Here is a 15,080-nt window from a genome sequence, read left to right as displayed (position 1 = left end):
TTGGCTTTTGACCAACCATCTGGGGGGAGAAGCCAGCTAGCATCCTGCCTTTTGAGGTTCCTGTCTTTTTCTTTAGCTATCTTTCTGTCCCCTTCTTCTTCTTCTTCCTCCTTCAGCACTTGGAGATTTTCCTTTATATTCTTCGAGACCTTCCTGCCAAGGATTAATCCATGAGATTATCCGGTTTGCACCAGAGGGTTTCATTATCATGTGTGATAACATTCCACACCTCCCTGGCATAGTCACATAAGATGAAAATGTGATTTCCGGTCTCAGCCTGATTCTTACACAAGGGACATCTACTGGGCATAACATGTCCTCGCTTCATGAGATTGTCATGAGTAAGGATTTTGTTCTGAAGAGCCAGCCAGTAAAAAATGTTGATCTTTGGAGTGAGACCCGGAATCCAAGCCTCCGCCCAAGGGGCCTTCTCTTTTAAGCTCCAAAGGGAATTATAGCCTGAGGCAACAGAGTATCTTCCATTGGGATTATCCCTCCAGACCAGCTCATCCCCCAAATTGATAGGAATCATGGAATTGAGCATAAGCATTATAGGAGTCAAGTCCTCAGAGATGAGGGATAGGTCATTCCATTCCTGGCCATTCCAATAATCACAAACTTTGGACCCAATTTGATCAGTACAAGCTTGCATCCATCTCTCAAAAATAGGGTTATTGATAAGTGGATCTTGGGAAAGCCATCTATCCGACCAGAACTGGATGTCCTTCCCATTTCCCAATTTCCATGATATCCTGGCCTTAGCCAGGTCCCTAGCTTTCATGATCCCATTCCAAATGTTCGATCCTTTTGGGATATCTTCATTAAAAAGGGTGAAAAGAAGAGAGGGTCTTCTAAGGTACTTGTTTACCAGGGTGTCCCTCCATTCACCAGTGCTACTAAAGATCCGCCATATTTGTTTAGCTAGGAGAGCCTTATTGAGGTGGGTGATCTTTCTAATGCCCAAACCTCCGTACCTCTTAGGGAGGAAAAACTTCTCCCAAGCAACAAGAGGGTATCTTTTCTTCCCTTCATTACCATTCCAAAGGAAGTCTCTCTGGATTTTCTCCATTCTTTCAGCTATTTTCCTCAGAATTCCAAAGAGGCTCAGGGCGTAGATTGGCAGATTTTGAAGAGAAGATTTGACTAAGAGGCATTTCCCCGCTTGACTAAGAGAGACCCCTTTCCAACCAGCCATCTTCCTGTTGAATCTGTCCAAAATACCATTCCAAAAAGACTCCGGGGGTGAGGATCCCAAAGGGAGACCAAGATAGGTAGAGGGGAAAGAGCCTACCCCACAACCCAGAATTCTGGCAATTTTTCTTTGTCTAACCTCAGAGGTGTTGATGAAAAAGAGCGAGCTTTTGTTCCAATTAATCAGCTGACCCGTCCCACTGGAGTAAGTATCAAGAATCTTCTTCAGGGCTCTGGCCTCTTTGACAGAAGCTTCCCCCCCCAAGATAGTATCGTCAACAAATTGCTGATGAGTGAAGGGAACACAATTAGAGGAGGGAAGGATCCCTTTGATACAAGCCTCATGCTTTCTACAGTCTATAAACCTTCCTAAGCATTCAGCTAAAATGATGAACAAAATGGGCGAAAGGGGGTCTCCTTGTCTAAGGCCTTTGGAAGGTTTGAAAAAATTAGAAGGGACTCCATTAACCAGAACAGCCAAGGAGGAGGTGGACACCAATTGAGAGATAATTTTGCAAACTTTACTGTCAAAGCCAAAAGTCGAGAGGACCTTCCCAAGGAGAGACCAGTCCACCCTGTCATAAGCTTTAGAAAGATCCAGTTTGAGAAACATACCTTCCCGTTTGGATGCCTCAAGAGAGTGGATGACTTCGTGCACCATCTGGACAGAATCCAAAATTTGTCTCCCTGGAAAAAAATCTGATTGATGCTGCGAGATTATCAAGGGCAAGATATTGAGCATTCTTAAAGTGAGAACTTTAGAGATGATCTTGTAGAGTGAGTTGCACAGACTAATAGGTCTAAAGTTGTCCAACGAGTCTGCCCCAGGGGATTTAGGAATGAGAACCACAAAAGTCGAGTTTAGCTCCTTGAGAATAGATTTGGCTCCAAAGAATTCTTGGACAGCCTGAACAACCTCTCCCATGATCACCGGCCAGAACCTTTGGAAGAAAAAAGTGGGAAAACCGTCCGGGCCTGGAGCCTTGTCAGCAGGCAGAGAAAAGAGAGCCTCTCTAACTTCCGAAGCATTAGGAATAGCACAGAGCTGTTTATTATGGATAGGTTGAATGAGCTGAGGGATACAGTGTAACAAATCCTCCTGGTCCAAATTGGAAAGCATTGGGTCCTCAGAGAGAAGGCTAGAGAAAAAGGAAACAGCTTCTTTCGAGATGGCAGATTCTTCAGTTAACAGCTCCTGCCCCTTTCTGATACCAAAGATCCTGTTACTAGCACGGTGCTTGAGGGTGGTTAGGTGAAAAAACTTAGTGTTCCGATCTCCTTCCTTTAGCCAGGTGATCCTCGATCTTTGCCTCCAAAATTTTTCTTCCTTATTAATAATGTTATGAATTTCAGACAAGGTCTTGAGCTCCGAAACCCTGTTGGTCTCAGTGTAACCTTCCTTCTGAATGCAATCTTGGATAATAGTTAGATTATCAAATAACTCTTTCTTTTCATGGAAGATATGACCAAAATCAGACTTGTTCCAAATTTTAATCATCCTCTTCACATTGCTAAGTTTTCTGGTGACTCTGAACATGGCTGAGCCCTCCACCTCTATCCCCCACCATTTCTTGATATTATCCAGGAGGTCAGGGTGAGAGGTCCACATTTTATCAAACCTGAAAGGATGGTATCTCCTATGTACCAGAGGGGAAACTAAAAGAGAAATGGAAGAGTGGTCCGAACCAATTCTGGGAAGCAGAGATATTCTACAGCTGAAGGATTGAAGCCAGTCCGAAGATATAAGAGCTCTATCCAGCCTAACCTGAATGCAATCATGGCCTTTTCTCTTGTTTGACCAGGTAAAGGATCCGCCCTTAAGCTCTACGTCCATAAGGGCCAGATTATTTATGAAGTTAGAAAGATCCTGTTTACTTTCCCAATCCGGGGGCATACCTCCCTTTTTCTCTTTATCTTCTAGCGGTGTGTTAAAGTCTCCCATGATTATACCTTTCTTAATGTCACAATCTTGCACCATATTACCAACTTTGGTCCAGAAGTTTTTTCTATCTCTCTTATTATTGGGGGCGTAAATATTCACTAAAAATCAGGAATCATTGGTGTGCAAATGTTGAACTCTGTAGAAAAGAATGTTATCTTCATCATACTCAGCTACTATATTGAAATACTTATCATTGAAAAGTAACAGCAGTCCTCCAGACGCTCCTTCAGAGTTAGAGGCTATGCCCTTCATGCTATTGTTGAACTTAATATTTTCCATCCTTTCCTTCTTCATTTTAGTTTCCTAGATTAGAAACACATCAGGCCTTTGGTCCCTTATCATATTTCTAATAACTTCTTGCTTGTGGATTCCATTGAGTCCACGAATATTCCAAGATAAGATCTTCATGATTTAACTACTGAACATGCTTCCTGGATGGTGCGCTGCGTACCATCCTTAATGTTTCTTCTGGCTTCCTCTTTCCTGATTTCATTCTTATTTTTCCTTCCCACTAGGTTAGAATTGTGGCCGAGATCAGCCTTGGCCATGCTTCTAGTAGAAGGGGGAGATACCGGAGAAGGGTCCCTACTATTCTTCTTCTTTCTACTCCTAACTTCTGTCCAGGGATTCTCTTCTCCCTCTAGTCCTTTGTCCAGCCAAGCATCAATTCTCGCCAAATCTTCCATTGTCGATGCAAACAGCCTCTCTATGATTCTGTTTATTGTTGAAGGGGGGGGACAACACACCAGGTTAGGGTCCTGGGACATGGGTTCCCCCTCCTTTAGTTCTTCCATGGAGTTCGGGACAAAGGATAGTTTCAAGTCATCCTCCTAAGAATCCAGAGGGGGAAGAGTCATATTTTCACCTGTCTCCTCAGGTTTCTTCTCAGATTCCTTCGCATTGGGGAGAGGTGTTGAATCATCTTTCACTCCTTTCTCTTCTCCCCCTCCTACGTTTCCAGTCGCCCGAGGAGGCCCTGATTCCTCTTGGGGCGCATTAGGAGCAGTATTTGTTTTTCCTTCTGCCTCTCCATTTGCCTTGACTTGCGATGCTTTTTTCCTACATTCTTTTTTGGGATCTAGAGAATCTTTTATCCCCCCTTGTGGACGAGCCTTTCCCACCGTACTCTTCCCTTTGAAAAGTGGGCATGATCCAGCCTTGTGGCCAACCTTCTTACAATGAAAACAAGCAAAAGGCACACTTTCATAGTCAATCTTTTGAGATCTGTTTCCCAGACGAGATTGTAGTTCTAAAACTTGAGGCATGTCCTGGCCTTCGATGACTCCTACACAGATTCTTGCGTAGTTCAATCTTTTCTTAGCTGCTGTGATAGGGTCAATGGAGAGGAGCTCTCCAAAGGTCCTGGCTATGCCATCAAAGACATCCTCATGCCAATATTCCAAAGGAAGTTCCAGAAGTCTTAACCAAACTGGAACCTGAGATTGGAAATCATTGTTCAAATCCAAGTTGGATGTCCATTTTTGCAATATTAGGTTGGATCTGCCCAAAGACCAGTTCCCAGCACATGGTATACGGGAAAAATCTTCCGAGCAAGAGAACTCGAAAGACATGAAGCCTTTGGCCATAGTAGTCACTTCTACATGCCCTTTAAGGTCCCATTTTCTCCTGGTAAATGTCCTCACTACATCAATATTAGGTCTTGGCCCTACAAATTTTCCTACCAGAGTGTTCGCCATGCTTAGGATATTGTGGTCAATAATTTCCCTAGGGATTTCCAGAGCAAAAATACCTTTCTCCTTATCAGATTTGTCAATGACTTTTGGGAAAGACGATTTACCTGATGGTTTTATCCCGAATAGATTCGACCAGCGTCCCCATGCCCCAGACGGCCCACTGCCCACATGGGGGGGAGGGGGAATCTTCTCACCTGGATGAGGCATCATAACCCGTGGGTCCCCATCCTTTGAGGCATCCTCATCTTTCCCCTCCGTTTCCTGCCCTGCGCTTGCTGCATGCCCTCCTGCAGACGTGCTCTCCTGTCTCTCGCCTTTCTCTAGATTTGAAACAACATGATTCAAATTGCAGTTCCCGCCCGCTCCATCCCTCTCTCTCACCGTGCCCATCCCTCCCAATTATCTTTGTAAAAAATCGATAAACTTTTCCTCATATATAGTTATAGTTAATAGAACACATGTATTTTATTCTTTGAGATTAATCAACATTTTTATGTTTGAAATTTGATTTTTATGTTATAAATAGTTTCATTATTTTCTTGAATAAAATGTAATATTTGAAATAATAATAGTAATATCAAATTCTTTTTACTTTTGAATACTGTGTAAGCGTACATTAGTTTTCAAATTTTTAACAATAGATAATTAAATTGAAAAGGTGATATAAGTGTTATAGTATATAATTGGTCCTCCAACTATAAATTAATGAAATACAATGAAGATATAAAGATTCATAGAGTAGAGATATAATGGTGTGTATATTGATACTTAATAGTTTATAATATATATGAGTTATATAAAGTTATAGCAATTAAGAGTTTATCAAAATTTTATATTTTTAATTTAAAAATAATAAAATTTTGAATACATAATGTTGCATATTTTCATTAAAAAAAATATATATTTAAATTTAGAAGTGTAATTTATTAACTCATTTTTAATAAGTTACGTTTAAAGTCTAATTTATGTATTAATGTTATTTTATTATAATTTATACATATAAAAAATCTTGTCATTAAAAATGCAAGAAAAGAGCTCCTATAACACAAAACTAATTGAGTCAATCATATAATTTAAATAATATAAAAATATATATAATTAAATAAAAAAACTTGTAGAAAATTAGTTTAATTCAAAAATAGTTATATATGATTGGGTAAAACTAATTGAGACAAAGTGAATGTAATAGTATTTTCCAAGGACAAGTACAAAAATAAGATATTCAAGTTTGAAATTAAGTGTATAATATCTTGTAAACAAGTATTATAATAGAGTTTTCATTCAAGGAATAATTTAGATTAATGTTTTAAAATATTAGAAATAAATTCCTCATGCAAGAACATCAATCAAAATATATTTTCAGTTTTTGTGACATTAGTTATATTTATACTTTTTTTAAGAAAATTTGTTTTAATGCAATTGTTTTAAGACCATTTTGATAAAAATTTAAAAAGTCCAAAAAATCCCCAAGTTCATTGAAATTTTATTTTGTCCAAATTCAAATAAAGTTAGAAAAAATAGTTAAAAATAAATAAATAATAATAACAATAATTTAGGATTGTTTGTTTTTCCAAGAGGTAATACTCTAAAGAATTGTGAGTTTAATAAAAGAAAGTTGTCGTCACTTTTAGTAGTACACATTCTTTATCCTAATAATAAACCACAACAACAACCTATTTAATTGTAAGTTGAAACTAATACCCTAAATATGGTGTAAATATAAGCAATATACATATTAGGTTTGGGACAACCTTGCCAACACCAACTAGAAGTTACTAGTTATAATTGTACATATAGAGGAATTAGATTAGGAAGGTTTTCTTGATGCGCTTATCCAACCAAATCAAATGAAAGAAACAAAAGATCTAAAATATTCTAATGCACTGCATCCATTTCGCCAAAGGTTAGAAAAAGAAGGGACCAAACAATTTAAAAGAGGGGTCAAATTTTGATATTAAAGACCAATTGAAGCATATAAGTATCAAGATGCCTCTTTTTATAGTTATAAAATCTATCCCTATTTATGGTAAATCCAAGGACCCAAAAATGGTGAATGTCTTGGGTAGGTTAGTAGATATTATTCTTAGAAAGGTGACTATACCTAAATGTTCAGATCTTTCTAGTCATGTAGTTGATTTTTTATTTTTTAGGATGTTGGGGGGTGGGCGGGGGGGTGGTTGGGAGTCATTATATATTGATATATAAAAACAAGGTAGGAAGGTTGACATGTTGATCTATACAACAAAAGTGTACACATTTATAGTAAAATCACAAACCTGTGTCACCCTTTGGGATATCTTAGAGGATTACGACTGAATAGGTTACAACTGAAAGGATTTTTGCTGTAACCTTATTGGTCATACATGTGTGGTACTTTTCCATGGCTACGTGGCCACCAGGGTTACGGCTGAAACCCCTTCAGCCAAAAAGGTAATGGCTGATAGGGTACAAGACATTATAAATAGGCCAAATATTAGTTTTGGAGGTCATTTGCACTATTCTGAATTCTAGATTCTAAGGAGCAGATTAGGGTGTTTTAGCCATAAGTGGTAGGTATTTTTTATTTATTTTTGTTTTGTTTTGTCAAGTTGTTTTTAGTTATTACATGTTAATATTAGTTAAATTAATTGTATTTTAAGTGTTTTAGTAGTTAGTTATTTAGATTAGTTAAATTTTTTATATAGTTAAATCATATGTTAGATAGAATACGATATAGTATTTTTTAATGTAATATCTACTTAATCATAAATGTAGATTTTACATCAAACATAGAGAACTCAAGTTGAGACCTAGATAACTAAATTAATTACTTGAAATCACAATTTGACTTGTTGTGGAAATTATCTCCTACCTATCAATTGATGAGTTTAAGGGGCTTTCTAATGAATGGTTTATAATGCACAACACTTGGTGAAGGTTTTACAAATGGGGTTGCAAGCTTTGGGTTTAACAATGGAGGAAACTCTATAATTAGGCACACTCAGGCTAGAGTAGTACTAGGATGGGTGACCCCCTGGGAAGTCCCAATGTTTCACCTCTATGAGCATCACCTAGATCCAATGAGTTCTAAGTGTTCCATTTATTCTCATGAGATATGGATTCATTTTGAATCACTACTCATGAAACATGGGTGAATGAGTTTGACTCAAATTCACATAGTTAAATCCTAATAGCAATATCACAATTTGACTTACTATGGAAATTATCTCCTACTTATCAATTGATGAGCTTAAGGTGATTTATAATAAATGGTTCATATGGCATAACACTTGGTGAAGGTTTTGCAAATGGGGTTGGAAGCTTTGGATTTAACCATGGAGGAAACTTCATAGTTAAGCGCACTCAGGCTAGAGTAGTACTGAGATGGATGACCTCTTGAGAAGTCTCGGTGCTTCACCCTTGTGAGCACCACCTAGATCCAATGAGTGTTAAATGTTCCATTTATTCTCATGAGAGATGGATTCATGTTGAATTATTACTCAGGAAGCATGGGTCAATGAGTTTGACTCAAAATCACATAGTTAAATCTTGATAGCAATATCACAATTTGACTTGCTATGGAAATTATCTCCTACTTATCAATTGATGAACTTAAGGTTCTTTCTAATGAATGGTTCATAAGGAATAACACTTGGTGAATGGTTTGCAAATGGGGTTGCAATATTTGTGTTTAACTATGGAGAAAACTTCATAGTTAAGTGAGCTCAGCAGTGACCTCCTAAGAAGTCCCAGTGCTTCACCCCTGTGAGCATGTCCTAGATCCAAAGAGTTATAAGTGTTCCATTTATTCTCATGAGAGATGGATTCATGTTTAATCATGACTCATGAAAAATGGGTCAATGAGTTTTACTCAAAATCACACAGTTAAATTATGATAGCAATATCATAAATTAATTACATTTCATAAAACATTAACATAGTAAACCTATATAGATAACTAACATGTAGTGAAACATTAAGTAGAACTAAAGTATAATAACTTCTAGTTTTTCAAACTTGAAAACTTAAAATTTAACCAATTTCAAACTTAGAGAACTTGGAAACTATAATAACCTACATTTATGTGAAACTTAGAAAACTTGTTCAGACCTTAAGATAGCTAAAAATTAGTTACATTTAAGAAAACATTAACATAGTAAACCTATGTACTTTAACATGTAGTCAAAAATTACGTATAAAGTTAACAAATTAATTTGAAATCACACATACACATGTTCATATTTTTTGTTCACATACATGAACTATCCATCAAGTTGATATATATTTAACATGTGTGTTAAATAAAATGATCTATATTTTTTAGTTACATTCAAATTTGTACATATATATAAATACATATTTTAAATTAAATTTAACTTTTAGTTTTATATACTTATATATCTTAGCTCTGCATTTATAGACACATCTTATTTGCATATCATTATGAGATCTAGTACTAATGGTGCAACTACATCCTTAGGGAAGGCTAGCATTTTAGGGAGGGGGTTCTAGTGTTGAGTTTGGTACAACACGTAGACTTAAATCATCTTCTAAGGAGAGACAATGCTTATTTAGAGATACAATTGCTAGGTTATTTCATGCTATTAAGTTTCTCAATTCTACACTTTTGGGTTCTACCACTCTCCCTAATAGGGATAAGATTCTTTCTATGAGAGATGAGTTATGTCATATGATTCAGACAATAGAGATATGCAACCCATATGATGATATTAGTATTGAGACTTTTTACTCTTCCCTTTCTTGTAGTATCATTGGCGCTGTGAAGTATAGACAGCTTGATACATAGGTCTCTACTATTATGGTGAAGAGCATGTTTCCCTTTTATATAGATAGGTCTAGGGTTAGAGGTTATTCAACTATGAAGTGTAAAAATCAGCTTGTTGCACCATTTATATATTCTCACTAGTTAACTTCACATCATAGGTGGCCACAGAAGGATGAGATTCCACTTTATTTCTACAAACGATTGTTTGTAGAATTTCATTTACATCATGATGTAGATTATATAGATTTTCTAGGTCATGTTGGATAGGGTCTCAATAGATTATTAGAGATATATTGACCTGTGGACACCCTTGCACCTATTAATAAATGGGAAATGGTGGGTCCAAAACTTTTGGTCATGCTAAGAGCCCCACAGATAGTTGTTGCAAGTATGATTATTCTAGATGATAAAGTTAGGAGTTAGATCTATTCTAGCATTACCACAATTGCTATGCAGTTATAAGAGATGTCTTCAGATCGATGTGGCAAATATATGTTACAATCTCATGGTACGATTCTGACAACTATCTCCTGTAGCATAGGAGTTGATGACATGTATGGGATAGAAAATATACCATCTCCACTAGAGGTTTTTACTATATCAGAAGTGGATGCATTGCATCATGTGTCATCCTATTTAGTATCTAATCATCTTGGTTCATATCAGGCATTATCAAAAATCATGTGGATTCATCTTAGTGACATTGGTGGACATATTAGTCATATTCTCTCATGCACAATAGGATCATAGGGTGCATAGAGATAGGAGGATATTCTTGCACCTTCTATAACACCTACTCCTACACAAGGCCCTACAACACCTATCCCCAAACCTACTCAAGATCCTATAGCACCTGTTCCTACACAGGGCCCTACAACACCTCTCCACCTACTCAGGATCTTGTAACACCTCCTACAACACCCCCCATACTTAGGCCCCCACAGTATGACAATGTCTATTTACCACTATGCTTTCAGATGAGACGGTCGACTTGGACTAGGCTACTTTATTAATACATGATTTAGATATTAGTTAGATTGGTAGAGAATTACATGATGCTATAGTAAATATAGTTATATGTTTAATTTATTTGTTACTATAATTTGCACTTATAAGTTTAACATACTTGAGCTTAAATACATGTACTTAGAGACATACATATATTCTTGATTTAATCTAACTTGTGTACATACATGTGTTCTATAGGGTTTTAGTGATAATATGTTGCATTTTGGAGATCTTCAAACCCCAAAAAATCTTGCACGATATGAGTCACATGTACTTTACAATTTTTATGTATTTGATACACACACACACACACACACACACACACACACACACACACACACACACACACACACACACACATGTACATGTGATATAATGTGCATGCACATAATTTTATAAAAAAAAAAATTTCTTTCATTTGACATAGGGTTTAGACCTAGATTGTAGAGCCTTTTGGGGTCATGGATCAAGAGGGGGATGTGGTGGATCTTATTTTAGATGTCTATTTCATTGATGTCAAGGCATTATGTGTGTGTGTGTGTGTGTGTGTGTGTGTACATGTTATTTCAAATACTTTGATATGGAGACCTCAATGTTGTTTATATGTTATTTGGAGACATTTTATGTGGTATTGTGGATACATTTTACATGGATACATTATTTCATAGATGTGTTAATTTGTTGATGTACATGTTATGTTCATGTCTTATGTTCATGTTTATGTGAACACATGTTACACATGTTCATGTTGAATGTATGTATGTTTTCAATATTCATATTTGTATTTCATAGATCATGTGTTATTTTGTACATGTGTTGCAACATTTAATCAATAAATTTAATACATTTTTAAGAACATAAAGAGTACTAGTAAAGAATACATGTGTTACAACATTTAATCACTAGATTTAATACATATAAGAACACAAAGAATAGATATGAATATAAAGAGTGTAATACATGCTATAGAATAGATAAGAGTGCAAATAATTAGTAAAGGGGTTGTCATAATGGGATGTGTTAAGGGGTTTTCTTAACAAGAGGTCCTAAGGGGAAGTCCTAATGGGATGTCTTAAGGGGTTGTCTTAAGGGGAAGTCCTAAGAGGTAGTCCTAGCAGAGCATACATAAAAACATAAAGTATTAAAGCACAAATTTAACATCTTCCAAAATACATATATACATCAAACCATACAAAAAATATGAATAGAAATACATGTTTAGAATTTCTACCATATATCCAAGATCCATGATCAAATGCATATAAATTTATAAAGCATATTTCCAAAAAGATGTGTATGTAGTAAATATGAGAGTATGAGAGCTGTATAGAAAATAAGAACAAGTAGTTGAACTAGAGCTCCACAAACATTGTATTGTTAGGATCCTCTCTACTTTTATTTTCTCTAGAATCTTTTCATATTCTTCAATAGACTATTTCCACTTTTGATTTCCACGACGTCCTCTTCTTTATATTGCATCAAATTGTAACTTTATCACTATAATATGGTTACTGTTTTGCAAAACCTTTTCTTCAGGCATGTATTCAATAAATTCAATACCGCTATCGATTATCCTATTTTGTTGATGATATGTTCCTTCAACAACAACTAATCTAATTGGATATGACTATCCATCAACATCTATAGCTCCTTCTAGAAACTTGTGTTTTTCTTTTGTGCATCTTAGAAGATAATAGTCTATATTTTCTACATTATCTACTAAGGTTTTAACAACAAAAATATCTCATGCATGTACATAAAAATAGACGTGTTTATAAAGTGAAAAAGTGTGTGTGTGTGTGCGTGCGTGCGTGCATTTGTGTGTCATATATATTTATATATGCCACAAAATTGCCATAACTAAATCAGAAAAACACTCATAATCAACTGAATATAGAGGATCATGAATGTCAAAGTCAATGTCAGCATATTCAAAAGGAGGCTTTATGACTATGTCCTTCAAATCCCAATGTGAAACATATCCATTCACAACATTTCCACATACACTCATTGGATTTTTCTTCATGCAATCATCACAAATACATGATTTCTCTTGTAGTTTAATCACTAGAGGTTTGTGGTGTCCTGTAGTCACCACTTGATGTAAACTTCTAATACCAAAAATTGTTTTGTAATTGTAAGGATTAGATCAATCTATATCTATTACAAATATGGACAGTAAATAATGATCATGTTTTAGAATAAATATATAATTAAAAACTTGAATTATAAGAATATACATGTGTTATATCAAATATATATATATATATATATATATATATATATATATATATATATATATATATATATATATATATATATATATATATATATATATATATATATATATATATATATATATATATATATATATATATATATATATATATATATATATATATATATATATATATATAATATTTACCTTTCACTTCCCAAAAAATAACACTTATTGCATTTAGTATCTCGAGTAGAAAAATGATCTTTGAACCATTAAATAATTTCATTCGCACTCTTTATCCTATTACTTGATGTCTAACATGCATGTATATATAATTTAAAATACACGAAATATATATCTATATATATATATATATATATATATATATAGAGAGAGAGAGAGAGAGAGAGAGAGAGAGAGAGAGAGAGAGAGAGAGAGAGAGAGAGAGAGAGAGAGAGAGAGATACGTATATATGTTATAAGTAGATCAAAAACACACTAAATGTATGTACATATGTACCTGTAAGTTCATATTTTTGAAGTGGGCACTTTATACACGCTCCTACTCGATCGTGCTTCCCTTTTCCATGTCCACTTTCAAAGAAGTCCCACAAAAGCCTAACATTGCTTGTAGCATGTTGCATGACTAACTAATTAAATGCTTTTGCATATTTAAATTGCCTTGTGAGTTCATGAAATGAGATTAAAAATAATTATATACATCAAATTCAAATACATGTACAAATCAATATAAGTTTTAAATAAAGTTAAATAAAAATGTACACATGTATGCTAACTTGCACAATCATAGGACCAAATGCATTGCTCAGAAACATTTATTACACAATTTCTAAGATCTTTAGAGAAAATTGCAAAATAATGAGCAACATAGCTTTTATCATGAACTCTATCATCACTAATATAGAAATGAACCTCCTTGATGATAGTGCATTAATTTTCCTCCAAACTATCTATCTCATCCACCTCAAATTGTGCATGTCTATAAGTCACTTGCACAAATATTGCAACTTGTTCAGAATGAAAATATTGCCCTTGAAGCTCTATTTGAGGTGAAAATGTATAGTTCTTAGAGAAGTCTACAACTGAAAGAATACAACTAGGTGAAAAATAATTTTTTGAATCACAAATTTTTTTAGCTTGCCATTGTGCACCATGAAAATATTGGATATGTGGATATATCAATGGACAAAACTTGGTCATAAACTCATCATACCAAAATTCACTCTCCTTCAATACAATTCTTTTGGATTCAACTCCTGTCTTATTTTGGTATGTCTCATATTCATATCTCATCCATGAAACTAGTGTTGATTCATCAATATTCTTAATTTGTAGTAGAAATTTACATAAATCTCCACAATCTGGACATTGATTTGTGATGCATTGTACTTTGAACTCATCTAAATCCTCGAATTTATCACATAATATAGACTTCACAAATTGTGATGTACTACTAGGGATGACCAAATTTGGATCATGTACTGCCATAACTTTTTTGTATGATTGCAAGAGTAGACCAAATTCAACATGGTTTTGACAACAAGTTTCATGTATCTTATTTATGTGTACAAAGGAAGGATGTAGGCTCTCAAAAATTCTCTGACATATTTTCACATTTTAAAATTCTTTCTTGAATGTTTGAAATAATTCACTTTGTGTTATATCTATAAAATGTTTTGGATGTTCAATTTTCACCCTAGTCTCTTGATCTTTAATTTGTATAGTATCATGTCTATTGGAAGAAACATGAGACTCTACAAATATTCACCCAATTATTCTCAATGTTTTCATCTAGCATATTTCTCCTCCTAATGTTTCTTTGAACAATTCTTCTAGATATATTTAATAAATTAGAAATTGCACGTATTTGTTTTCTATGTGTCAACTTTCTACTAGATATAGTAGTCATCAATGCTCTACATCCAGTGCTCAAATTTCTCCCGCAAGTTGTGTTGCCAATTTTGTTATAAGAACTTTAAAAATTTTCAACTATTGTCTTATTTATATTATGCACATGGTTTTTCCTATTACCAATACCCAAAAACTCCAAAATAGGCCTTGTATCTTTTATCCTAAATAACTTGACAAATAATTATGCCTTTCCAAATATACTTTTTTTTTTGAAATATTCATCCCACATGTTTTGGAAATGCTTTTCAATAGTGTTCTCTTTTACCATTTTTGTATATGGAATTTGACTAAAGTAGGTCCTCATCCAAATCCATCAAATTTTCTACAC

This window comes from Cupressus sempervirens, chromosome 5 (genome assembly GCF_028749045.1).
Source record: "Cupressus sempervirens isolate cs-2001-9-10 chromosome 5, ASM2874904v1, whole genome shotgun sequence".
NCBI classification, from domain to species: Eukaryota; Viridiplantae; Streptophyta; class Pinopsida; order Cupressales; family Cupressaceae; genus Cupressus; species Cupressus sempervirens.
This window is presented reverse-complemented; position numbering follows the sequence as displayed.